This window comes from Nanorana parkeri, unplaced genomic scaffold, assembly GCF_000935625.1.
Source record: "Nanorana parkeri isolate BGI_ZX_2015 unplaced genomic scaffold, ASM93562v1 scaffold607, whole genome shotgun sequence".
NCBI lineage: Eukaryota > Metazoa > Chordata > Amphibia > Anura > Dicroglossidae > Nanorana > Nanorana parkeri.
In genome coordinates, this window is record NW_017306875.1 from 141,428 (window position 1) to 168,901 (window position 27,474).

The 27,474-nt window shown below is 40.1% G+C and overlaps 1 protein-coding gene across 1 annotated transcript in view; it reads left to right on the forward strand.

The window, feature by feature from the left end:
• Positions 1-27,474, forward strand: part of ARHGAP26 (Rho GTPase activating protein 26) — a 389,295-nt gene that overhangs the window by 135,392 nt on the left and 226,429 nt on the right. The gene's annotated exons all lie outside the window — the stretch shown is intronic.

The window sequence follows — 27,474 nt, forward strand, 5'->3', positions numbered from 1 at the left end:
ATTAAACAGTGGTGCTCTGATTCATTAAAGTTTGCACTACAAACTGTGCATAATGGCCATGCAACTAGCGTTTTCAGGACACCAATAATGACAGCCCCCCCCTAAAATTATGGAGCTTTCTATTGCAGATCTCTGCATTTTTAACTTTCATCTTATCTAACATGCTGACCCTCTTGCTTCAGTACTGTGAATCAGTGACCAGGAACAACCAAGTAAATAAGGAATTCTGGATTTTTTTTTGGGGGGGGGGTTCTTGATCTGTAGGTGTCTCAGATTTATGAAGTTAATAAGTCAGCATGAAGATACTCTATAATTTCATTTAACCTCTTGCCGTCCGCCCGTAGTAAAAAAACGGACGGACACCTGTAAAATAACATGGGTAATAATCTGTAGTCCTACCCACCAATGCTTACATCGCTACTAAGCATCCAACACAAATGGAAGTCTTCCATAAATGGAAGGAGCAGGCATCCAACATAAATGGAAGTCTTTTGGATGGACAAGTGTCTTTAAAGGCAGTAGAGAATGAAGATAGGCCTCGTGGGCAGTGGAACAGGTGAGTGATTACAAGGACTCTTTTAATTATAATTTTTTTATAATTTTTTTAATAAACTCACAAAGTCATTTTGACAGCAATTTCAGAAGTAGGTCAGCAGTTTTAGCTCCCACATTTCTGTCATTAAAGGTTTACTTTAACCCTTTTGCTTCCAAGGTATTTTTTTTTCTGCACACGTTATAATCCACATTTTAGGCCTGAAAATTACTTAAAACCATAAGAATGATATATTTACTGAATGCACAGACCCAGTAGAATAAAAATGGTGGCAGTTGCAAATTTTTATGTTGCATGATATTAGTGCAACTCTTTATCAAACCCCAAATTTCTGCAGAAATTGCACTTATGTTAATTTTAGTGCACAATATAATAGCCATTTTTTTTGTATAATTTAAAAGATGAGGTTGTGCTGAAAAAGTAGATACCCAACATGCCAAGCTTAAAAAGTGTGACAAAATACAGTACCCCAAATTGTCCATCGGCGACATTATAAAAGCCTGTGCAGGTCATCAGTTTAGACTTAACCATGAATATTGGCCGTAGAAATATTGCGCTCACTGGGGAGCATGCAGCAATAACTAACATGTGTAGCACAATAGGTAGTTTTATACGGCGGCGCTGATGCATGTTTATGTTTGTATGGGTGGGGGACTTGAAAAAATTTTTTGGGGTATTTAAAAAATTATTTTATTTTACTTTTTGTTTTGTTTTACTTCATTGCTATCACATAGGGGGCTCACAAGCCCCTTATGCAATCGCATAGTAGTGGTGACGGGTACTTTTTAAGTTGACAATAGGTGTCTATTTGACCCCTAGTGTCACCTTTCCACTTCAAAGAAGCTATTCAAGCGCAGAGGATCTGGAAGTGATGCTTGCGATTCCATCCACTGGGGAGCAGATTGGCAAATGGATGTTCGCTTTTCTCTTTCCCAGCTTTCCGACGACACCTGTGATGCCGGAAGTAAGGTGGAGGGCAGGCACTGTTTACCGGGCTGTGGAAGTGATCTGTCAGCAACTAAGCCAGCAAAATTGCCCCCTAGTGTCACCTTTCCACTTCAAAAAAGCTATTCAAGCGCAGAGGAGCTGGAAGTGATGCCTCCACCCCCATTCAGCGGGGAGCAGATTGGCAAATGGATGTTCGCTGGTTTCTTTCCCAGCTTACCAATGACACCTGTGATGCCGGAAGCAGGGTGGGGGTTTCAGGTGTCAGGTGGAAGGGGGGCACTGTTCAACGGCCCCTGGAATTCGCTTCCAGTGTAAGGCCCACAGTTGGCTTTACACAGGAAAACAGAGTATAGCCGCCAGGAGTTTGTTTACAGGGGCCTGCTGCTGGGGACATACAACATACGTCGTTGAAAACAAAAGGGTAAAGGGAAGGATTTTTAGATTACATAGGTTACGTAACCTTTTATTAGTTTAACCCTTTCCCTGCCATCGAAGTAACGCTTACAGTAGAACAGAACTACTTCTAGCTCAGTAAACCTTACGAACACTAAACACACACACAAAAAATTCACCAAAAGATCCCCACACATACAGGCACACGCACCATGCACATTGTGATAATGCAGGTTACATGTGTTGGTGCACCAACACACAAAGGTTCAATTCACAATAGCAGGCGTATGTTGTGTTGTGCATGTGGGGTGCGTTGTCACAATGCATTACAGTGCTAATGTTTTTACACTTTAACTACCTCCCGGCCAGCCGCTGTGTATACATGGCCTGCCGGGAGCTTCTTGGATGTAACTGGGCGTGTATACACGAGTGCAACAATAAAATGTATGCCTGCATCATTTTATGGCAACGCAGCAAACACACAGCACTGCAGAATGAGCATTACCGCAACCCAATGGCGTGCAGCCACCCTCCAGGTTTTTTTGCCGTTTGTCAAAAAGGCACAATTTAAAATTTACAAATTTTTGTTATTTATAAACACAATACAGTTTTGTCTTTTTAGCAGTAGTGAGAATTTTGTACGTTTTGTTGTTTTTGTGTGCGCTAATGATTTTTATGTCTTTTTATAGAAAATATTGATATGATAAACATTTGCGCATCTATCGCATGATGTGCAAAATCATAGTTGCATAGTAATTTAGATTAAAAAGACACAGGTACATAGAGTTCAACCTCTGTGAGTGCATGTCTGTTTGTCTGTGTGCACCATTCATTGAAAGTATCTTAAGGGTCTTGCTATGACTTGGCTGAGCTCCTTGGGGTACCCTTGGGCTCAGGTTATCTGTTCCTGAGGATTTATTCACATTAAGTTTTTCTAGTCTTTCTTAAACCCCAACTAGAATCAACTGTTACGGTATATTACGCGCACTACGAGTACTCACGGTCTTAATATATCCATTAAACCCATCTTTTCCTTGAGTATACACTGAGGAGAAGACTATATTTAATACCTCATCCTTCTCCACGTCATTCCTGATCAACCTCCTGTGCATATCTTTTACTGGACCTAGCTGTTCTTTTCTTGCCTTTTACTGTTTATATTGTTGGAAGAATTTTTGGGGGTTGTTCTTACTGACTGTGGCAATATGTTTTTTGTCTTCTATTTAGGCTGCCTAGATTGCACTTACACATCTCTTATTGAATCATTTGTACTTCTGGGATGCCAATGCTGTCCCTTCTATCTAATACTTTTTAAATGCCAGCTTTCTCTCATTGATATAATGTTTTACTGCTGGAGTTAGCCATACAGGTTTAGCTCTTGTTCTTTTATTTTTGTTGCCCAATGGTATGCACTTGCTTATGGCATTGTGTAATATATTCTTAAAACAATCTCACTTCAACTCAGTTTTCATTGTTAGAAATGTTATGTCCCATTTGGTATGATACTGTAAGCAATGCAGCTTATTAGCCTCTGAAGTTTAGAGTTCTTGTCAAATCAACATGCTTCTCTTTTCTGTACCCAACTTTAAAATGGTATCACTCTGTGATCACTATTACCCAAGTTTTCCTGAGTCGATAAATCTGCAACAAAGTCCAAGTTATTTGCAATTCTTAAATCTAGTGTAACATTCATCATGGTTGGGACTTCACCATCTGCTCCATGAAATTGCCCCGCAACAAGTTTTGGAAACGGCAAGCTTTGGCTGAGTGAGCGGTTCCAATAGGGCAGTCAATGTCAGGATAATTCAAATCTCCCAATATAATGTTTTCCTGCTTCCTAGTGATTTTTATTTGTGAATGAAGTTGAGTCTCCTCCTCTTCTGTTATCAGCAGCACCATCTTTTTATTTTACGGGTAAAATATGATAGAAAAAGTGAGTTGAAAGATAAACCGAAAGTAAAGCAAAACTTGTTTTGGCTTGACTTCTCTTTTGGGTCAAATGAATACATTTATTAATGTATTCCTGTGACCCAAAGTCAGTATAAATTGGTTATATGATTGATGAGCTCTTGGTATATAGAGCCAGCGTGTGACAGCTGCAGGGTCCCATCTCTGCTATAAGTATATTTTACTCGTCCAATACTTAGAATCCATGTTTGCATTCATCAAAGATTTATGTTATAAAGCCGTGCTGTTTTACGCACATATGTGAGAACCCACCCAAAGAGCACGACTTATGAGTCAAGGCCTGCTAACTCTGAACAGAAAGGCTATTGTCTAGTCAATTCTGAGGAAGAGAAAGCAGATTAAGAAATGTAAATTTACCCTTACTTTCTTAAGATATAATTTTGCATATGTTTCCATTGCCACTGTGAAGTTGATGGAACAATGTGTGTGTGATGTCAGGTAAAATGATCATTAGAAGTCGCATCAGATTTTTGTAGCCTTTTATATAAGCGATCTTTCATTTGTCGGCACCATGGTCTTTTATCCACTAGGTGGCAGGCTACGCTAAATAAACGGAAATTATTAGTGTTCATAGGCTATAAAGGAGAAAAATTTACTTTTTGTTTCCCTTTCTGTTTTGCCTTGTTAGATCCTAATAGGCTCTTCCAGCTCATTTTCTTCACCATGTTAAGGTCCACCCACTTGGAAAGGCAACTTTCTGTTTTTTCCTGCCTGTCTTTTGCTGCTTGGTGATTATGAAAATGTTACATTGTAATATCCCAGCACATGGCAAGAGATAAAGCAAAAGCCACATGAACCGGTTCTGAGTGTTCTTCAGTCCCACAGCATCACAGTTCAGTAGGCTACAGGCTTTTTAAAAGTAGGATAGATTATTTTGCCACGATGACAGGGAAAGGGCACCTGGGTAATATGGCATGTCCCTTGGATTAGTGTCAAGTTTACACAACATAATAAAATGAATTTCAGCCACGCTTCGCCGAGCATACTCCATCTGTTCAAAGGTAAATCAAATGGCTTTGCAAAGTGCAGCGTGACACTTCTAAGCCCTCATGTTGCTATAGAGATTACTATGGTCGCATTGCTAAATCTGAACTATAAAGATTTAGCTGTGTGTCTACAGAATAGAGTTTCAGTTCTGCATTTTCTGTAAAATGCTTTATTTGTCTGAATTAACTTAAAAATGGCTTTTCCAAACTAAACAAAAGAATAGTGTGATGGGGTGAAACACTTAACGGCTTTTTTTTTTTTCAACATATAATTCTGGCACATTAAATGTCACATTTTCAGGAGCACTCACTTTGTATATTCCCTTCTCCTAATGTTTCTTTTCAGAAGACTTTTTTTTTCCTGTGTGTTACTCCTAAAACCATTATTTTATAAATGTGCACTTGTTGTAGGGTCTGCAGAAACACAATCTATGTTGAGAAAACAAAGGTTTACTTAAAAGATAAAAAAACATGCATGCAACCATTCTGATGCCACCTATGCTGCACATGTGCCACCTATGCTGCAATGATCCATGGGACTATTGCAAGCTAGGTGACATATAGACAGTCACATCATGGGTGGCACATGGATTGCTGCAGACTAAGGTATGATGCAACAATTGCTTTGTTACCTAGACTATGACAAACCACACAGGACTCCAGCTTTGGGGTGATAACTGGGAGTTTCGATAGGTGTCTATAGAGGAGAGCAGAAAAAGGAGTTGTTTGAAGTGGTGCTAAAAAAAACACTTCATGAGAAGAATTTGAGGAAGTAGAGCTTTGTGGAAAAATAAAGATTCCATATCTTGGTGATATTTATGTATGTGAATTGAATATTTCAACTCATCCATGTTAGGGAAAGGAATCTTGTGTCTGGAATCCGTACTTGGCCAGGATGGAGGCCCCACGCCACTCCAGTGGCACAGCATGCAATGAATGATCTCACTCCATTCCAGGGATGGGATTTGGGATTAATAGCTGTAAGACTGTGGCAGCTGATGAATGGCTTTGTTAGTGCTGTTGGCTACTAGTTATGCTCAAATCCACATATAAAAAGGCAAAGTAGCAGTGTGACAGACAGACTTTGGTGACATTGGTGCCCTAGGCCACTGCCTATGTGGCTCTGTGTAAAATTTGGCCCTGGAGGCATAGGGACACCAGGAAACCAAAAAGTATTTAATCAGATAACTATAATAGGTTCATGCACTACTACAATTTTATATAATATACTGTTTTAGTGGAGTATTTTTACCTGCAGGTATATAATGAATAAAGTCTGTTTTTCCAAATCCTTTCTGTAGGGGACCACATGCCCTTTCCTTTCTTGTAACTCTCTTGTCATCCATAGTTTAGGCAGAAGGCTTTTCACCATATTTGTTGGTTGAATGACTAGTAACAGGTAACTGTATTTTAAAAGATAATCTCCAAAATTGAAGAGGCTACATGTATATGTTATATTTGCTGTTTACTGTAAGCATATCAAGACTAGGTGGAGTATTTATGTCTAATAGTTCCCTTTAGCAGAGTTTACTTTTAAAAACACTGCATGCACAACACAACAAGGATATCCAGGAACTTATTGGTATACCTACAGTTTAGTGTGGTCATTAGTACTGTTTGGAATTAAAATATTAGTATTAGTAGTACTGTTTTTGAATAAAATATTTCAGCACCATGTGCTAGCCCACCATATTTATACAGAAAGTATTCAACTGTGTCCATCTTTTAAGCCAGGTATGCAAGATCCCCATCCTATGATGCCTGCCAAAGGAATGTCAGGTTTCGATCAATTGCAGCTTGTTAAAGCTAAAGGCTGAGACAAAGGAAGTGTGAATTGTATGTTGTCCTAATCTGATATATTACACTATATCTATCTATCTATCTATCTATCTATCTATCTATCTATCTATCTATCTATCTATCTATCTATCTATCTATCTATCTATCTATCTATCTATCTATCTATCTATCTATCTATCTCTATCTATATCTCTGATCTATATTACAAAAGGATGAAATCTCTATTTGGCAATTAGGAATATTTTCCACTATTCCAGTTAAAAGTATATCTTCAGATATTGCTTAAGGAAGGTTTGATAATAGGCAGCAAGTGTCAGCTGTTGTCAGATCCACATCATTCTTTACCCAAGGAATACAGTTGGAATTTAGGCTCAAAACCATGGCAAATCTAATTAAATTAAGCTTGTGTGTCCTAGAGACTGGTTTACTGTTTTGACTGATATGAGGGCATTCAAGAAGATTGGCTTAATAATAAATGGTAATAGAGTTACCCTTATTTGGGAGACACATAGGGGGTGATTTACTAACCTAAACACGCGCACGCACAAAAGTCTCTAAAAGCATATATCCACTAATGCCATATATGGAAAAATCATGCACATGATGCATATATAATGCTGCTTCACAGTTTAGACAAAATTGGTTAGCTCATGCATTTACATTCCTGCATTCATCCACGCAAGCAACACAATGTAGAGCTAATTTACACAACATCACCTTGCAATTCATTGAGGGCTTTGCACAACACACCTGCTGGGTGTGTACACACTACAAAGGTGTCTAGATTCCACCAATAGATCATGCTGGGAGGGAACACACTACAGAGGTGTATACTTGTTTGTGGCGTGTTTATAAGGTTAGTAAATCAACCCCATAATGTGTACAAATTCATCTGTGTAGAAACACAGACTTCAAATTTTGACGTGGCCTGCATTTAGACGTGCACAATCACACTGGACATCAGTCTGGATAGAATTAATATTTGAAAGCATTTGTAACTATCTCATATTATTTGCACCATTGTACATACCCCTAAATCTACATGTATCATGACTATTGTCTTGCTTCTCAGTGGAATCTTTTTTTTTAATTAAACTCCAATGTAGAAATCTGTGGAGACAGAAATTTCAACTGTGTCCTGCGCACCCCATGTCATTTAAAACTGTCGAGACTTCCGGTTCCGGCGCCTAATGTAGTGGAAGCAAAGTGAAGAGCTCCCGCACTGCCAGGGCATATTCACATATAAAATCGTATCTCAGCTATAATAATTTCGCCTGAAGTGACCTCCACTCACTCGCTACCTCCTGGACAGCCGAGCAGATGGATAAATTCCTTGCTAAACGTTGAGCCGGACCCCGTACCAAGAGCACGCCAACTCGGACTAAACAAGCACAATATCAGCCCAAGATGGCTGCGATGTCGGACATACCGGATGGTAGTATCTCTTCGGAGGAAGAGATGTCTGCCACCTCGGACCATACCTTGATTGCAGCGGAGGTAGCAAAACTACTCCGCCCGACCATCCAAGAGGCAGTTAACAAGGCGGTCTCTAAGGGCATCCAATCGATCCGGCATGATCTCCTGAACCAGGCTTAGAGGATCTCGGAGGCCGAAAATCGTATCGCCTCTCTGGAGGAGGGAGCGGAGGTGTCCTCATCCCAGCTAGACGTGGCCCAAAGACAGGTGATCCACCTACTGGACGACCTGGAAAACTGGTCACGCCATAACAATGTGAGGATCATCGGTTTGCCGGAATCGTACCGTCCGTCGCTATTGCCGTCCATCTGTGCCCACAACATCCCGGATCTGCTCGGCCTTGATCCAACCTGTAAGGTGGAACGGGCACACCGTGTGGGGCCTGCTAACCCCGATCGGAAGACACCGAGGCAGATTATCGCCCGCTACTTGGATTACAATGATCGCGTGGCGGTCCTCCAGGCCTTTCGCGACAAAAAGGAGCTCCTTCTAGATGGTCACCGTCTCCTAATTTCCGCTGATTATTCTGCAGAAGCAGCCAAGAAGCGTAAAGCATTCAGTAAAGTCTGCACGCTCCTCTATCAGAAGAAAGTCAGGTTTACCCTGGCCTACCCAGCAATTCTAAGATTTCAAGCGTCGGATGGCTCGCAACAATCCTTTCAGGATCCCGCCGCGGCACAACAGTACCTGGACCGAATGGATCCCTCGGCTCCCTCTCTGGACAGAGATCGATCTCCTCGCCTCCCAAGACCTGCTACACCGGCACGCAAGACATCAGTGCGACTCCCTATGACCCCCACGGATTCACCATGAGGAAACGCCGTCATTCCGACACATTGCAACGCCGGGAGAGGTTTCATTCCATCCCCAGAAGGCCCGTGATGTAGCTGGTATCTATATATGATCTTTTGGTTTGACTTAATGTTTTTTTCGGTTATACTACCATGCTACCTTTTGATGTAACGGGACAGGGATGCGGAAAGAGTATGTAAAGAGCAGGCCTAGGTTTTAGATACCTCTATTATTTGCACTGCTGAAATTACTTTAAATGCTTGTTTTCCCTGATAAAGTGGATGGCCCTGGCTTAGCGGTAGCCGGCTTGCTCACCCTGCTGAAGCTCTTAAGGAAGAAAGTGAAGTCACGACCTGAATTTGTTTGATTGCTTTTTGTTTTTCTGTTTTTCACGTTGCATATATGCTGTTCGCATATAGGCATTGGTCCAGTTGACCAGTTACTATGTTTTCTGATAAACCGAACATGGACATGTATTAATGTATGCAGGCTGGTACACAATACCGATATTCCTTGCGCCCTGAGATACCAAGATACCTCCACCCGTGCAGGGTTCCTGGACCCGGTATGGTGTAATTATGTATGCTTCTTATCTCCTACGTGGTATGCTGTCACTCAAATGTTATCATCCATAATACTGACTAATCTTTTGTATGTAGTATCCCGACCTAGACACTCTATAACATGAAGGTGGTCTCCTGGAACATTAATGGCCTACGATCACCTGCCAAACGTATGGTGATGCTGCGTCATCTTCATAAGCTCAAACCCGACTCACCTTCCCATGGCGGATGCTAATAGGCTGAGGAAGCTGTGGGTAGGTGAGGTGATATGTTCACCCGCCGTGGGTAGAAGATCAGGGGTGGCAATCCTGTTTAATAAATCCTTTTCTTATCAAATTGAACACGTTCGGTCGGATTCCGATGGACGTAGATTAGCAGTAAAAATATTAGCCGACAAACTGTACTCGTTGTATAATTTTTACCTTCCCAACTCCCCCACGGCTGGTGATTTCCAGGAGACCACATCATGGATCCAACAAAATGATAATCCTAATAAGATACTAGGTGGGGATTTTAATTCTGTAATGGTACGGGAGGAAGATAGATCAGGGACTGTAAGGGGAAGATCTAGGACAAGTAAAACCTGCGTTACAGGTCTTCAGAACTTAGCTAATACTCTTAACCTCACAGATGCATGGAGGATTCGGAACCCACTAGAGCGTGAATATACTCACTTCTCGGGGGTCCACAACTCCTTCGCGAGGCTGGACTATTTTCTGGTAACTGATACAGTGGATTCCCTGGTCAGCGATGTAAAATTGCTCCCTATAACCTTATCAGATCACGCTCCTATTCTGATCCAGCTCCATTCTACATACCCCAAGGGGGACTCATACATATGGCAATTCCCTTCACATTTATACTCTGATCCATCCTTCAAAAATATGCTGATAGAGGCTTGGCGGGAATATGAGACGTTAATGAGAGACATATCTCTACACCAAATTTATTCTGGGAAGCGGCTAAGGCTGTCTTGAGAGGTAGACTAATGTCTTATGTAGCAGCCAAAAAGAAACATGCAAAGGCGTATTTTAATGAAGCTAGCTCCTTCTTGTGTCAAGCCCAACTAGAATACTCAACACACCCATCATTAGATTCTAGAGAAAAATGGCTTAAGGCAAAACTAGACTTTGAATGGGGGACCAAACGGCAACATTTATACTATCAGTCCCGATCTAAGTTAACCTTCCACAAATTTGGTAATAAATCAGGAAAACTTTTGGCAAACCTGACCAGACCGTGATCCCTGAAAATGCATGTTTCTTCCCTTCGCTCAGAATCCGGGACTGTCTTCTCTGACCCGAGACAAATTAACCAAACATTTGAACGTTTCTACCGTAACTTGTACTCGGCTGCCCCTGCAGACATGGAATTGGGTGTGGCCTTTCTGAGCTCGGTGACATTGCCTACTCGGACGAATGATGATATCCAATTCTTAAATGCTGACATTTCCTTGGAGGAGATCTCGAGGGCTCTTAAGGCCTCCTCCAACGGCAAGTCCCCGGGTCCAGACGGCTACACCAATGAATTCTACAAAATAATGTGCGAACAGGTGCTGCCAACCTTACATAGCGTTTTCAATGCTATTTGGCAGGGAGGTGAATACATGAAGACAGGGACTGAAGCGTATATAAAATTGTTACCTAAAAAAGACAGGGATCCCACTCTCCCAGGGTCCTACCGCCCCATTTCCCTCATAAACGCTGACGCCAAGCTGCTATCGAAAATAGTGGCAGATAGATTGGCTACATTGCTGCCTCGTTTAATATTTCCCGCCCAGGTAGGATTTGTTAAAGGTCATTCTGCGGTCTCAAATATACGTAAAGTGTTATCGGTCCTGGAACATGCCAAACAACATCCGACCTCCTCAGTAGCCTTAGTATCCATTGACGCCGAAAAGGCCTTTGATAGCATTCAATTCCCTTGGCTATATAGAGTGTTGGATGTAATGGGATTTTCAGGTCCGTTTAAAAATTTTGTGTCAGCACTTTATACATCCCCATGTGCGCGTATATGCACTCCTGGTTATTTATCTTCCCGTTTCCCGTTGATGAGGGGTACTAGACAAGGCTGCCCCCTCTCCCCTTTACTGTTTAATATTGCCATAGAACCCCTGTCATTATATTTCCAAAATGCCTCAACCATCTCAGGGATACCCTTTCGTTCTTCTCAACTTAAGATTATGCTCTTTGCAGACGACATAGTACTGTTCTCCACTAACCCTCTCAAAGACTTACCACACATACAGGGTATTTTTAAGAGATTCCAAGCGTTTTCGGGTTTAACAATTAATGCTTCCAAATCCGAGGTCCTCCCCTTGACCACGTCTGCAGCAGCCTCATTATACTCCATCACAGCCTTCAGTATAGCGAAAAGCTCTATTACATACCTAGGCCTACGGATAGGCAAGAGCCCTTCATCCCTTTACAACCTCAACTACCCACCTCTCCTGGATAAAATACGTAACGAACTAACATCCTGGAGAGATTTTCCCCTCTCACTATTCGGTAGAATACATTTGATAAAGATGGTTTCGTTTGCCAGACTTTTGTATCCTATGCAAACCCTGCCCATCTTATTAAAACATAGAGATATAACAGAGTTAAATAAAGCCTTTTTGGCCTTTTATATGGCAGGGGGAAAAAGCAAGAATATCCCTAAAAAAAACTTTTTGCCCAAAAGCGAGGGGGGCATGGCCTTTCCAAATGTCAGACTTTATAATTTAAGCTGCCTTCTCCATCATTCCATGGACTGGATCAGCTCCTCCTCACACTATTCCAACTATGAACTGGAATCAGAGATGGTACATTCGTGGAGACTCCCTTCCCTTCTGCACTGCCCCCTTCCTACCATACCCCCTCTCCTCTGCATTAATATTTTGGTACGCGACACGGTGGTGGCCTGGAGAGAAACACATAAAATATTAAAATTGAATCCTCACTTTTCTCGCCACCTGGGTATCAAAGGCAATCCTTCGTTCCCACAAGGGGAGGATTATGTGACTTTTGCTAGGTGGGAAAAAAAGGGAATCGCTAACTTTGTACACCTAATTGATGGGGATACTAATTGCTTTCATTCCCAGCATTTAGGCTCAGATATCAGCTCCCTGCAGGTGAGTTTCTGCACTTCGTACAGGCGCTCACCCACATTAAAAAACAAAACCCACTTTGCAGCGGATTATCGAAACTACACCAATTGACAGGTTACGATCTACAGGTAGGAGATCCATTTCTGATGTGTATGCTTGCCCAAGACAGGCCAACACCCCTTCCCTGACACACTCCAATCTGGCCAAATGGCATAACGATATTCCTGTAGAGGATGTGGTCGAAAAAAATTTGCAGGGGTATCGTAACACTTGCTCAGCCATGATTAACGAACAGTGGAGGGAAACACAGTATTGCATTATTCACAGAGCATATTATGCCTTTCAGATTAAACGCAAACAAGTCGGTGACACAGTCTATTTTGACCATTGCCCAAAATGCAAGATACCGGCTGCTCCCCTGTTTCATTATTTGTGGACCTGCCCCCTGATCCAATCTTTCTGGGTTTCAGTAACTGGGTTTTTGAAGTCTGTGGTGGGCCAGCAGATCCCAATTGACGCTCTGCTACTGCTGTTCAACTACTGGGAGATGCCTTCTACATTAAGCAGATATGACAAGCAATGGATCTGCATCTCTCTGCTAGCGGCTAGACGATGTATAATGAGAAAATGGCTCTCTCCTACTCCCCCTAATATTCAAAGGCTCAAGGAAGACCTTCTCAGCTTACTCCACTTAGAAAAACTGGAAGCTGAAACCCAGACGGAGGAAGAAAAATCACGGCCTTTTATAGAAGATGGATATCTTTTATTCTGTCTTTACTGCAGCAGAAAAAGAAAAATTGCTATATCCTATTGGCTAATATAGGAGAGGTGGCATAAAGCAAACCCACCAGGCCCTATGGAAGGGGTAGGGGTGGACATGAAGCTGACTAAATTTCTATTTCTATATCTTTCAAGCCTACTCTATATACCTTCATGCACACCTCAATCCAGAAAGAAGGCAGTCTTAGGAAGAGGGTTAGTAATGTATATAGGAAGGAGCTATGATGGGTGTCCTACTGGAGAGTATTGCAATCGCCAATTATGATATACTCTCGGGACAGGGATATATATGATACCTGGTACTATGTTCGGATATGTTTTTGTTTTAAATCGTTATCGTTTTAGTCTAATTTGCTTTTAGTACTCTGTACATTGTGGTCGCTACTCTTTGACCTTTGCAGAGCATTATGACGTTGTTCAATAGGCGGTTGAATGTAATCTCCGCATAACAGATTGTGATAGGGTCATGCACAATGTAATGTACAGTGTGGTTTATGTAAAACTGAAATAAAGTGTTTTGAAAAAAAAAAAAACTGTCTGCCCCACCCCTGTCTTTGAACCATAGGGAAGCTTTACTTAATGTAAAACCAACTTGGCTCTTCGCCTTGAAGACCCATGTTTTGACTGCGGCCAAACAGATAATCGCAAAGTCATGGAACTGCCCTACCTTACGCTTTACCGCAGTTTCTCACTGGCATTCTCCAGTGAGAAACTGCCTGTAAAATTATCAGGTTCAATGACAAGTTTCATAAGGTTTGGGATCCATGGGTTTCGCAATGTCTGCCACTGGACTTTGACCATTGATTATTGGTTCTTTAGCTCTCATTAGTACTTATGAGGCGTGAGTGGCAGAGTTGTCCTGAACCCCTAAGGCGCATTCTCTTTTCCTTTCTTCTCTTTTTTGTCTTTTCTCGTTCCTTGTTTTCCTGCTCCCTTCTCCCCTTCCTTCCCTCCCCCACTACTTTTCCTTTTTTCCTTTTTGGTTACATTGCATTATAACTAATTTTGTCACACTATGACTTAGAATGCTCATCGAATTGTATTATGGATGTCAGATGCGGTTGCAATGTATACAATTGTGTCGCTGGAATACATTCTGAACCTTTCCTTTATTTTGATTCCTCTACTATATTTGAAGATTTAACCATTGTTGTATTTTTGTTTATGTGAAATAAAATAATATTGAAAAGTAAAACTGCCCCATATATGCTCAGCATATCTTCTAAGTTGAAGGTCTCTGACCTGCTGCATAACGTCAAGCTGGTCTGTTTCAAGCTACAAAATTCCAACATTCCTCAATATATTCAATTCCATCTATTCTCAGAATTATGAGGTGTCTATTTCAGCTTTATTGGAGTATGTTTTTTTTTTTCTACATCTAATATCCTGAATCTGCCACTCAAGTAAACAAATTAAAATGGTATCATCTCTCGGCAAGAAAAAAAATGCCTAAAAGTACCCTTGTCATAAACAGGAGTTTTTCAAAATGATCAAATAAAAGCATAAGCTGAGGATGCCCTTTGTAAAAATTGCATGTCCAACTGATCAGTGGATCCAGTTGAGACAGTAGATAAAGATTTCCGGTTTTCCTACCACTTGTCCCTATCCACTTTTGTCTACCTTAAAATAAACCTGGCTACCCAGAGCATAATTCGAGATCTGCACATGAAATCAAGGACTATATGATTACATTTAGTCTCAGTCTTTGTGCTTTGCCTGTGGAGCCCCACAAATCTCTGGAACAAGCTGTCACTTTCTGGCTATATAGGCCTGCCTCACCCTACATCCCACATTACATCTCTCTGCTTGGCCAGCTTATCACCAGTCCCAATGTCACTTGGAGTAGAAGGGAGTGCCTGTCCTTATACAAAAACTGACTAAGTCAGTATTTGAGTAGGTGTTTCATAGGTAGCAGTGTCTGCGTTAATTTCTAAAACACGTTATACTCCTATCTATTGACAACATTTTTGTTATAAGCCAACTATAATAACAATTTGTACTTAAAAACTATATTTAAAACTGACCTTGCAATTCTGTAATATAGTGCTATTTTTCTTGCTTCCTTCTTTGTGGTGTATGGCTTTCTTTCAGGTATCAGCATTTGAATGAGCCATGTTATCTTACTTTCTACATCTTTTAACTAAATCTCACTTTTCTAGATGATTGAAAGAAAGATCCTGATAGGTGATTACTTATCTCCCTTTCCCAGCTCGCGCCTACCTGCATCTCCTGGCTGCACTGTTGGATCATGTGACCACTACCCTTTATCTTGCTGAACTGTAATTAATGCAATGTATTCCTTAGGAACAATACATTGGAAAATGATTGTTGTCTTTACTTCTCATTATAATGCCCAATACATCTGCTCGTTAGTTTGTGCTGAATACCAGCTACCTATGTAAGTGTGATTTATGAAGGTCACCTTGGCTGCCCAAGAAAGATCTACTGATGGGACATGCTGCTTAGCAGTAATTTCTAGTACCACTGTGGTATGAAATTGTTTATCCACTTTCCTCTTCAAATAGTTTACATAATAATACACTTTTGTAATGGATGGCAACGATTTCATTATGCATCTAAAGCTGCAAAAATCTGACTGCTACCTGTTGTTTTTTTTTTTTTGTGTAACTTTTGCATGCAACTTGACAATCTTACAATTTATTTTTACTGAAATGGTTAACTACCTTAGGATCAGAGCAGTCTCTTAATTTTTGCACAGAGATGCTAAAATATTAATTTGAAATTACTTTAAACCCCCAAACGGTTACCCATTTTCTGAAAGCAGAGGCCCTGTAGGATAAGAAAATTATAGTTGAATTTTTTATGTTGCATGATATTTGCGCAAATGTTTATTAAATTGATATTTCTAGAAAAAAATGCACTAAAATTTTAGTGCACACAAGCACAATATATATATATACACTATATTATATGAAAATATAAAAGATGGGGGTTACATTGAGTCATGTCAAATAGACACCAAACATGTCAAGCCTTAATTCAGAGGCAGGTACGAGTGATCATGTGGCTCTCCAGCCTCGCAGGTCACATATACTTTGAGAAGCTCCATCTGCTGAAAAAAAACAATACCAAGATCATGGCTGCAGCATATGGCTATAACTACTTCATCACGATTACGTGTGTGTGTGTGTATATACAGTGGGGCAAAAAAGTATTTAGTCAGCCACCAATTGTGCAAGTTCTCCCACTTAAAAAGATGAGAGAGGCCTGTAATTGGCATCATAGGTAGACCTCAACTATGAGAGACAAAATGAGAAAAAAAATCCAATAAGAGAAAAAAAATAAGGTCCTCTTGTGATGTGTGTTAAATGCTTCTCTGGGTCCTGTTTACTTTGATTTGCACCCTCAAGATTATGCAGGCAGTGCTAAACGTCTGGCACTGCAGGGATGAAAGATGCACCTCTCCCCTTGAACATTCATAGAATACAAGGCATTCTGTGAATAGACAAGGGGAGATCTTGTCACATATCCTCCCTCCCCATCCCTGCTCTCCCTTTGTCTGTTCACAGAATGCCTTGTATTCCGTGAACAAATAAAAGTTTTTTTTTTTGTGAATGGACAAGGGTAGAGGAGGGGACAGATATGCAACTGGAGCCCTTCACTGTTGCAGCTGCATCTCTCATCCCTGCAGCGCTGGAAGTTCAGAGCTGTCTATAATACCAGCAAGTGTAAATCAGTAAACTCTAAAGTAAACAGGACACAGTGAAGCATTTAACACACATCCCAAGAAATCCTATTCTCCCCCTATTCATTGGTAAAAAAAAGTTTGTGACTGGAGTTCAGCTTTAAATTCCTGTGCAGGTTGTTTTTAAAAACATGCAGTCTAGTATGTAACTGATCTAAGATATATTAATGTTGGCTTACAATTACACGTGACAGCAGTGTGTTTGAGAGAGCAAATTGTATCATAGTTGTACCATTGAGAGATAGATTCAAGAACATTTGAATTGATGTTTCTTTATTGTTAGATATGTGGCAGAAAGAAAAGAGTGGAGTGAACATATCTGGGCTAAAGTTCTAATAAAGACTGAATTGTCTGTAAAATGTTACAGACCATTCCTCTCAAATTTACTAAAATGTAGGCAGGGAATCTTCCAGGGTATGTGCCATAGTAATCTGATATAGCTATAACTTATTGGATAGGAGTAGTGGCAGAATACTCTTTAATGTACTGAATAATAAGTACATTATGGGGTGGCGTTTCTGTATTGTGAGTAAGCAGTATGGCTCAAAATGAACATCTTAAAAAAAAAAAGCATCTCGATGAAGGCTAATGCCACATGCTCCCGAAGGAGCACTGTTATCACAATTGCAGACTCTTTTGCGAAATACCCCTTTATATATATTGCCCCTCTCCCATTGGTTCCCAGTGGGGGGGCAAAAGGAAAAAAAACAACATACAGTACACAATTTTAGTTTTAACTATGACCTTTTGGAGGTGTTGGCTCATACTTGCATGTTAATTTTTTTAACCTTAAACTGTAGGGTCTGTTTTTCTTACCTGTTTCTCAGTTTGTTTATAATTTTAGCTAGAACTGGTTTTTGTTTTTAAAATTTTGTGTGTCTTTTCATTTGAATAACTATTCTTTTAAATCAGTATCTTGACCTTTAGACTGAAAAAAAATAAGAGGCACAGAATCAGGCAAATAGATCATGTCATGGTGACACGTCTAGGTAAGACTATATTTTTGTGTGCGTGGCTAGTAGTCCTTGATAGATCCGGCCAAAGGAAGTATTTCTTGCTTGCAGCCTCATATGACTAAATTCTGGATTTTAGAATCAAAACCATTACTCGTTTTTGTGGTTTTCTGCATCAGCAAACAAAGTGTCTTTTTTATAGCAAAACTAGTTCTCTGTTCTAAAATGCCTCACATGCTTTTCTTCCTATTTCCCACCTCCAATTTTTTTATATGTAATTTTTTATTCTAAAGGAGCCATGATGTAGAAGAAGTATAGACAGAACTGCAAGAGGTTACTGATTAGATTAGATTATTTTTAGGCATGAGATCTGCACATTTTCTAAAATTAGGTTACAGTTACTGCTTGCTGTACTTCCTGTGTCTGGCTGCCTGACTATAGTAAACTTATGTGGGATGCTTGCAGAAAGGAGGGGCCCTGTTGCAATTTACTGTTGCCATCGACACATAAAAAACAAAAATCAAGTTTCATTTTAATGGCCATCAAAACCTCCATTTCTGTTATTTGTGCAAGCATGCTCTGCTGCCATCTGTTGAAACTGGAACAGTGATCTGTAAAATATTAAATGTGCTGCCCACTGTACAGAAAAAAAAAAACATATTTTCCAGCCTAGTTGACCTTTAGATACTGTAAATTATTGGCGAGGCTCTGTCTGGTTTGGATTGCTATGCAGAGCTGATTTATTTTTCTCCTCCTGTGAAATGTGGATGCCTAAATCTTCTATTAGATGAAACTGTAGAACTCTTTTGCTGCATTCTTACATATTGTTTAATTCACTGATTTTCTTTTTTTGGTTTGTAAGAGCACTTTGTTATATAACCAATCTGAGAGCAATAGCCAGATGGCTGGCAAGTGTCCCAGACAACTTCTGCTTTGGATGTGCAATGGTTTTCCTGCCCTGCTCATGAAACGTGGGCTTGAATCTAATTAGGGCAGATTTCTTTTTTTGTAAGCTTTAAAAAAGAAAAAAAAGAAAAAGTGACCTTGGCTAGAAGCTCAATGTTGTGCCATAGAATTGATTTGCATACTTATTAGATCCTTCTGCAGGCCGTCTTGACTTGCTTCCTGACGGAAGTTTACTTGATGCTTGTATTGCAGTGACAGGGAAAGTTAAAACCTCTAGATAACTTTTAATATAGAATAATAAAAACCCACCAGTTTTTCAAAATGCAATAGCCATATGAAGTAAAATTATCAATCCAGACTTTTAATGTTGTTAAATAAGATGTCTAATTGCTTGGTATTATAAGACATGCTACATGAAGAAATCAGATTTGATCTGGTCACAGGCAGAAACAAGCAAGTGACAAGTTTGCTATGAGAACACAGAGAACAGTCACTTGCTCCCGCAGTGCTGAATCAGGAAGATTGGGTTTTGTTGCTGCTTCCTTGCTGGTGAATGAGATTGTGCAGTGTTTCTGCCAGCCAGGGAGTGACATCAAGAAGCAAGTGAGTTTCCTGTTTTCTTGATCTTGTTGTTGGTGTGTTGCTTTTTAAAGTCCAGTGATCGCTAACATGACATTGGATTATTTTGCACGGGGATGGCTAGAGTGAGCACGAGCAGCTGTATGAGTAGTTGATGACCACAGAAAGCTTGAAAAAGTGAATTTGCAATCACCTGAAAATAAGCCACTGTTCTACCATTTGCCTGTTTTACTGTCGTTTTTTTCTTTACTTGAAAAATTGTAGAGTGAGCAACTGCCAGGCTCCCGAGAAATGCACTGTCAAACCATCAGTGAGCACCCAGCCTAACTGAAAAATCCAGTGGAAAAACAAAGTAGACTAAAACAATGTTATAATATTCATAAAATGGAAGAAAAAAAAGAGACCTATGGGGAAACCTTTTTATCCTATAGTTCTCTTAAGGGTCACGGGAGGACATATACCAACATCTTCCCATCACCCAATGCTTAGTGTATAGCGAGCTACAGCACGGTTTCGTGCACGATTGCTGCGTTATCACAGATCGCCCAGGTGTGAACCTGCCCTTACTGCACATTAACAATATGGCACACAGTGGAATGGGGGCACCACTCTGCTCACACACACACGATGCTCTATGCATGCTTTTATTCACATGCAGATGGTGGTTGGTTTTAATTTTTTTTTTTTTTACTTAAAATTTGTATTTATCTTCTTTACTTTTTTTTTACTTTTATTTAATTTTAAAGTTTTTATTACCATTTTTTACTTTTTAAATTTTTATTTCCCTTTAAATCATTATTTGTTGTTTTTTAAATTTTTTTTATTTGTGGTTTTAGCTTTTTTATTTTTTTTCCACTTAACTTTCAGTTGACTTTATCTCACAGGGTCTAACAAGCCCCTGTGTTCGGTATTGGAGGTGACAGATTCAATAAAGAGAACCTGTCACCTCCAAATGCTGAGTTCTAGTACAGTTACCATGGTCCCTGTGTGTGTTGTAAAGTAGCCCCCACTCCATGCTCGTTCCCATGATGGACTACAATTTCAGTACAAATGAGTAAACTAAAGGAGAGATTGTAGTCCATCACGGGAGTGAGCTTGGAGTGGTCGCTACTTTACAACACACACACTGACCATGGAGAAGAAAAGCAGCCACTCTCCAGAATAACAAACTTAATTCAGAGATAATTTGAGGATCTACAGCTGAGTGATCCCCAAATAAGGTTCAGTTTATTAATAGTTAAGGTACTTGAATGCATTTTTAAAATTTAACTCCTGAGTTTAGTGTCCCTTTAAGCAAGCTGTCTGGAATGCATGTAAAAGTGGCACTAAACTCGAGTCAAATCTTGAAAATGCATCAAAGTTCCTTAACTATTAACAAACCTGTAGCTTACTTGTGTATCACTCACCTGTAGATCCTCAACTCATCTCTGAATTGGTGCTGACACTGTCCTTTCTTCTGGAGGGTGGCTACATATGTTCCCCATGGTCCCTGTGTGTGTTGGAAAGTAGCAAGCTCTCCAAGCTCGCTCCTGTGATGGACTACAAGCTCATGTTTAGTTTACTAATTTGTATTGTGATTGTAGTCTATCACAGGACCGAGCTTGGAGCAGTGGCTCCCCAAAAGACCAAAACACAAAATAAAAGTCAGTTTTGATAATCTGTGTAGGACTTTCCAGACATGAAGACCCTTGGAGAGGGTGGTGAGGTTACACATTTTGGCCAAAATACAAACATACCTCATCTTGGGTACCAAGTAAAAAGGTGTATTTTAAAATGCATAGAAGTCCACCTGCTTAATAAGAGGTAAAGTTTACACTAAAAGGCTGGTCTACAAGCATTGTACATCCTCAACTTAATTCCCTGGGTTTTTTTTTGTTTTTTTTTTATATTAGGGCTGCGGAAATTAACGATTTAATTACCTGATCGTTAATATTTTTGATCGATTAAAATTATTTTGATCAATAATGAAAACACTCGCCTCTCCGCCCGCTTCCGGGTCTTCCGGGAGCCCCGTCGGAGATCCGGTGACCTCACGGACATCAACGTCAGCGGACTCCTCCCCCTTCCCCAAGTGGCTCCGTCGGCTAACAAAGGGAAGGGGGGAGGAGTCCGGTGACGTTGATGTCCGTGACGTCACCAGACTCCTCCCCCTTCCCTTTGTTAGCCGACAGAGCCACTTGGGCTGGTGTTCTGTCGATAGTACCAACTTATCGAGTTCTGGGACCGCCTGCCTTCCGGTTTCCTTAGAACTGCGAGTTTTGGCCAAGAAAGTTCTTCTGCACGAGCGCCATCTGCGGCATTGCCCTATATACATACACCACAGCAATAAAGTACTAAAATGAACTAGGATCACGGTAATCCAGCACGTTATTTATCTCAGGTGCCCCACTCAATATGGCCGCCGCTTGAGTGGGGCAACTCAGATTAATAACATGCTGGATTACTGTGATCCTAGTTTATTTTATTACTTCATTGCTGTTATGTATGTGTATAGAGCAATGCTGCGGATGGCGCTCGTGCAGAAGAACCTTTTTGTTTAAACCTCTTAATTGTAACAAAAGCAGAAGTCAAGCGCTCCCAGAACTCGATAAGTTCGAACTTACGATCGATCACCGGTGATCTGTTGACACTTATCGAGTTCTGCGACCGCCTGACTTCCGGTTTCGTTACAACTAAGAGGTTTGCCCAAGAAACTTGTTCTGCACGAGCGCCAGCAAAGGCATTGGTCTATACACATACAGCACAGCAGTGAAGTAATAAAATGAACTAGGTTCACACTAATCCAGCACGTTATTATTCTGAGTTGCCCCACTCAAGCGGCGGCCATATTGAGTGGGGCACCTGAGATTAATAACGTGCTGGATTAGTGTGATCCTAGTTCATTTTATTCATTGCTGTGCTGTATGTGTAGAGGCCAATGTAGTTGGATCTGTATGTGCGTTATAATTGAAATTAATCGAACACGAAAATTTTAATCGGTAACAGCCCTATTTTATATATATGTTTAGCATGTTGCTGTTGTCAATCAAAAGTTTATTAGGGTGTGGTGCTGGACTGAGCTCAGGTTACCCATAAAAAGCATCTGTTTTTTTATTCAGGATGCAGTAAGGCCCGGTTCACACCTGGGTGTTTTGTAGCGTGTTCCTACACTCTGCAAAACGCTCAAACACCGAAATCTCATTATTTCCTATGGGTATGGTTCACACCTGGGCGTATTACAGGCCGTATGAACACGCTACAAAACGTCCTACGCCCAAAGAAGTACAGGAGCTTCTTTGGGGCGTTTTTGTCACGCGTTTCCATTGGGATACAGCCAAGTAGCCCTCGGAAACGCGCCTTTGTTGCGTGTTTTTTGTTTTTACCGCGAATCGTGCGTCTAATGTGCGACACAAAACGTGCGACAAACGTGCATATTCGATACGCCTAGGTGTGAACCCAGCCTTAAGCACAGAGAAAGATAGTAGCTACACAGCTTGCACCTTTAAATGTATTTGACAGTGTTGGCTTGTATATTTCTTCCATATTTCTTCCTGACTGGTTCTCGTCAAATGTGCAAAAAAATAGAGAAAGCTGAATTGAAGGCACACACAGACAGTCCATACAAGTGGCTATTTTGTGATTCTTAAAACACACTTCAAAATCTGTGTGTCAGACTAGCAGTAGTTTATATTTCATTTGGTTCTGGCAAAGGTTGTACTCACATCTGCTAAGGGTTTAACCAATGGCAAGACCCAGTCTGACATAATTTTTTATTAGAGCTGCTCAGCATTTCAAAATAGATATCGATTTCCAGTTAACATATCTTCAGTTAATAATATTATTTTTATTATCAACTATGGGTCTAATTAATTAAAGCAGGGAAATTAAAGTGAGCAAAACGTTAAAATTGTTTCCCATTTCAACCAATAGTGATTCATCTTTCAATGAAAATTAAATGAAAGTTCTGGTTGTGGTAGACAGCACTTCCAATTTTGTGCTATTTTTCCCATTTTCTAGTTTTACTGAATTAGCTCTCATACGTACCACTCCTAAAAGAATCTGAAATCTAATTTGAAATGCCCAAATACCTCTTACTCTTCTATAGTCCATGTGTGTATATACAGTCATGTGAAACAGTAAGTAAAATCCATGGAAATTTTTTTTTTTAAACCTATTTAGACAGGCAAACAGATCTTTATTCAAACAATGACTACTGATAAAGGTAATATACTTGAACAAATGGCACATAAAATTGGTGTGTTGTCTTCAATATATTAATTCTCATAATATAATGTCTGTACAGATTTGTCACCTAGAACAAGTACACACACCCCTACATTTATCACCACTTCAAATCCATGAAATTATAATCTGTTCCAGATTAGGTTCCAATGATTGGAACCTCCTTAGGGAGTATGCAGGTGAAACCTGTTTTATTTACACCTTCGATATCTAGGGTCTGGTCTTTTCTTTGTTATTGATGTGTGTGGTGTCATGCTAATTTCTAAAGAGCTCTCAAAAAACCTTGAGAAGAGTTGTGGATGCCGGTAACTCTGTCAAGGAGTTTAAAAAGATTATCCAATTATTTGAAATCAATTATTCCAATGTAATTTAAAAAAAAATCTATAAATGATGACTAATTTGCCCAGGACTGGCCAGCCCACCAAATTCATCCTGAGTCCAAGAACCCCAAGATTGTATTTTGGGAATCTGCAGGTAATACTTGCTACAGGTATTGTGTATATATCTGCATTCAGAATTAAATTGCACCAATTTAACCTGCGCAGGAGTTGCGACCGAAAAAAACGTTCCTGTGTGTACACTCTATATCTGAGCCCCTGTACAAAGCACTATCCCTTGTGCGCATATTCCCTCTTATGTACGATCCCTGTGTATGCTGTTATTTCCTCATGCTCCCAGTGAGATCCTGGTCGATCTGCTAGTGGATGGTTATCTCCTCAGGGAGCTCTTGCACCTGTGCTTACGTGAGAGTCTGCCTTCCTTATGTGTGGCTTCTGTGATGGCTCTGTAACAAGGATCCAGCATATCAGTCAGAGCTCTAGCTCTGTCTGATATGCTGGACCCTTGTTACAGAGCCATCATACCAGGATTCACACGTATAATGTCACCACCGTGGTTTACATCTACAGTCAGGAAGGCACCGTATGTTACATAGCTCTAAGAGAGGCGGACCTAATCCTGGCTTGGACAGAACTTAACATCAAAAGTTGGCAGGCTGATTTTACCATTCCCAGGTGGACTCCATGTCCTGTGAGGCATGATCAAGAAAATGCCTGCTTAAAAAAATTGCTAGAATTCAACAAGGGCCATCTCTTTGTTCATTTTTACACTCTCTACATACCCTATTTGCTCATTTAAACTAACTTGGGTGCATGTTGCACTGCACCCACCTAGTCAATGAAAACTTAAAACTTTCTTTAGAGAAAATGATGGTCTACATATATCCCTCGCTTCTTTGTGGGAAATCCAAAGGTTGTTTCCAGGCGTTAATAGCTATAGGTACTAAGCATAAAACGAAAGGATCTTCACATTAAAACTCTTCAGGAAGTCCAATGGTTGTAGAATGCACATAATGGCACCCACCAACTCCAGCAATGGTCTGACTTGATTAAGAAATGGAACCTCCTTAAGCAAGTTTTCGAGTCTTCCATAAGTGTGTATTTAACTTAGTAGCTCGAAGATATTATGAATTTGGTAAACCTGGAAAGCTTCTTGTGAGAGCCCTCAAGTCTAAAGAATTGGCTTCATAAATAGCCAAAATTCATGATAAATCCAGTTCTTTGGTCCACACTTTTACAAACATGGCCAGGGTATTTTGTGAATTTTATCAAATTTATATCCGGTCAGAGGCACTTGTTATAACTCCAATAAACAATCTTGCCTGTCAACAATTGATTAGTTAAAACTTGCTAAGCTTCCTTTCCTATTTAATGTAGCCCTACAAGCCCTATCGATGACTATTACTCCTGAAAAAATTGCCAGTGCCAATAAAACTATACCATCAAAAGCCCTGGGTTTGACAGTTATACCAAGAGGTCCTTACCCCTTGCTTCTGTAGGTGTGTATACTCCCTTAGTTTGGGCAATCCAACGTGACCTGAATTCTTGTTAACACATATTGCTCTAAAGATCCTGCATGTTGTTAGAGCCATTTACCAGTTTTATGCAGAAAATGCTTTTTATAGGGTAGACTGGGGTCATGCTTTTAATGTGATTGTGTTATGCTCACGACCCTCCTATATCTGGGTCTGGGACCCAAACTGATAACCTGGATTTCAAACCAATAATTATTTCCCTCTGCCTAAGTAAGCATTACTTTCATCTCAACCACCCTTTCAACTGTACAATGGCCCTTGCCATGCATGCCTCTCATGCCCACTTTTGTTTATTATTTCCCTGGAGCCCCTCCTTGCCACAATTTGACTAAGTCAAGACATCATTGGCATCCAAAAATGTATAGTTGGTTTACTCCTCCAAGATCTTAAAAAGTATTATATTTCTTCCATCTTTAACTCAAATAGTAGTTTTGGACCTATAGTGTCTCCCCAGAAAAGCTGGGTAGAGGTTGAGAAAGGTCTAACTTCTGGAAATGTATTGAGGGATTTAAGGAATGGTTTAAGAGAGTGGACAGAATCCGCCTATTGGAGGAGATGTTGCACACGTGAATGGCTATATTTTTACCATGTAACATCGATATTAGAAATGCTTTTGCGCTCCTGGTGCTGTACTTTTTAATACACAAGGTGCTTCTGTGATAAGTTTATATGATGTTGTAGAATAGTAAACTTCAGCTGAAGTTTTCAGCTCTACCTCTCTCAGGTTATACTCCTATTGACACATGGGTCAGGTTTTTTTAAAGTGATTGTGTTATGTACCTCTAGATCTATGTACATGCTTACATGTCGGCTATTACTGTATTTATTTATTTTATAAATGTAGTAAAAAAAACAAAGGCCTGCAATTATATGCAAGGGACAGGAACTCCTGTTGACCATGTTAACAGATCCTACTAGAGGTATCACAATTGCTTTTTGTTCTCTTTAAATAAACTTAAAGGATTTGGTACAGGAAATACACTCAGTCCCCAGTCCTAATTTTACTATTTTTTAGTAAATCTCTTTTTTCACTCCCAAGAAAACAAACCAGGATATGACCAGCTACTATGGGTCGTATATGAGCTGATTTCTGTATGCGTGTCCTTTTCATGAACTGCAACACCTTATGAAATATCTTATCTCACATGATAGATGGTCCTTCCATTTGCCAGATTCTCTATTTTATTTGAATTAGCTGTAGAAGGAAATAATCTCTGAGGAGAGAAAGTGAAATGTCCTAGTGCTGTACATGCCAAGACAAACTAAACTTAGGAGAAAGAAACATCATTGTTTGTAGGTTATGCCAGACTAGTTTATACTGCAGCAGCATAAAAAAAAACTAAAAACACACACATAAATGTTCTAGTAAATTTAGCCATTATCTTTTTTCACATTAAAATATATGTTCTCTGCAACAGTGTGCAGAGTGCATTTAAAAATTTAGTTTGTTTTGATTGCTGAAACATAATGTGAACAGAATTTCATATTGCAATATGTGTGTGTATATGTATGTATATGTATGTATATGTGTATATATATATATTAGTTTCTTAATGGATTTTTAAATATGCCCTCACTGACCCCTGTATCTGCAGGCACTATGGGGCAATTCATCCTCAAAGTTCAAAGTAGACACACTGAAGATGTTCAAATTGTTCTTTCAGCAGCTTAGCGCCCCTGCTTCCTACTCCCATTTTACCTGCTGGGTGTTACGGCTGGGAACCGTTCTTCTGCTGTAAATCTTTAAGGCACATTCACATGTACATGCCTCCACAAGGGCACACAGAAAACAAATGTTTTCTATGTTAATTCATATAAATAGTGTAGCGCTAGTGTATCATTTATTCGATGCTGTTCTGATGTAAAGTGCTTAGTGTGCCACTCCTTAT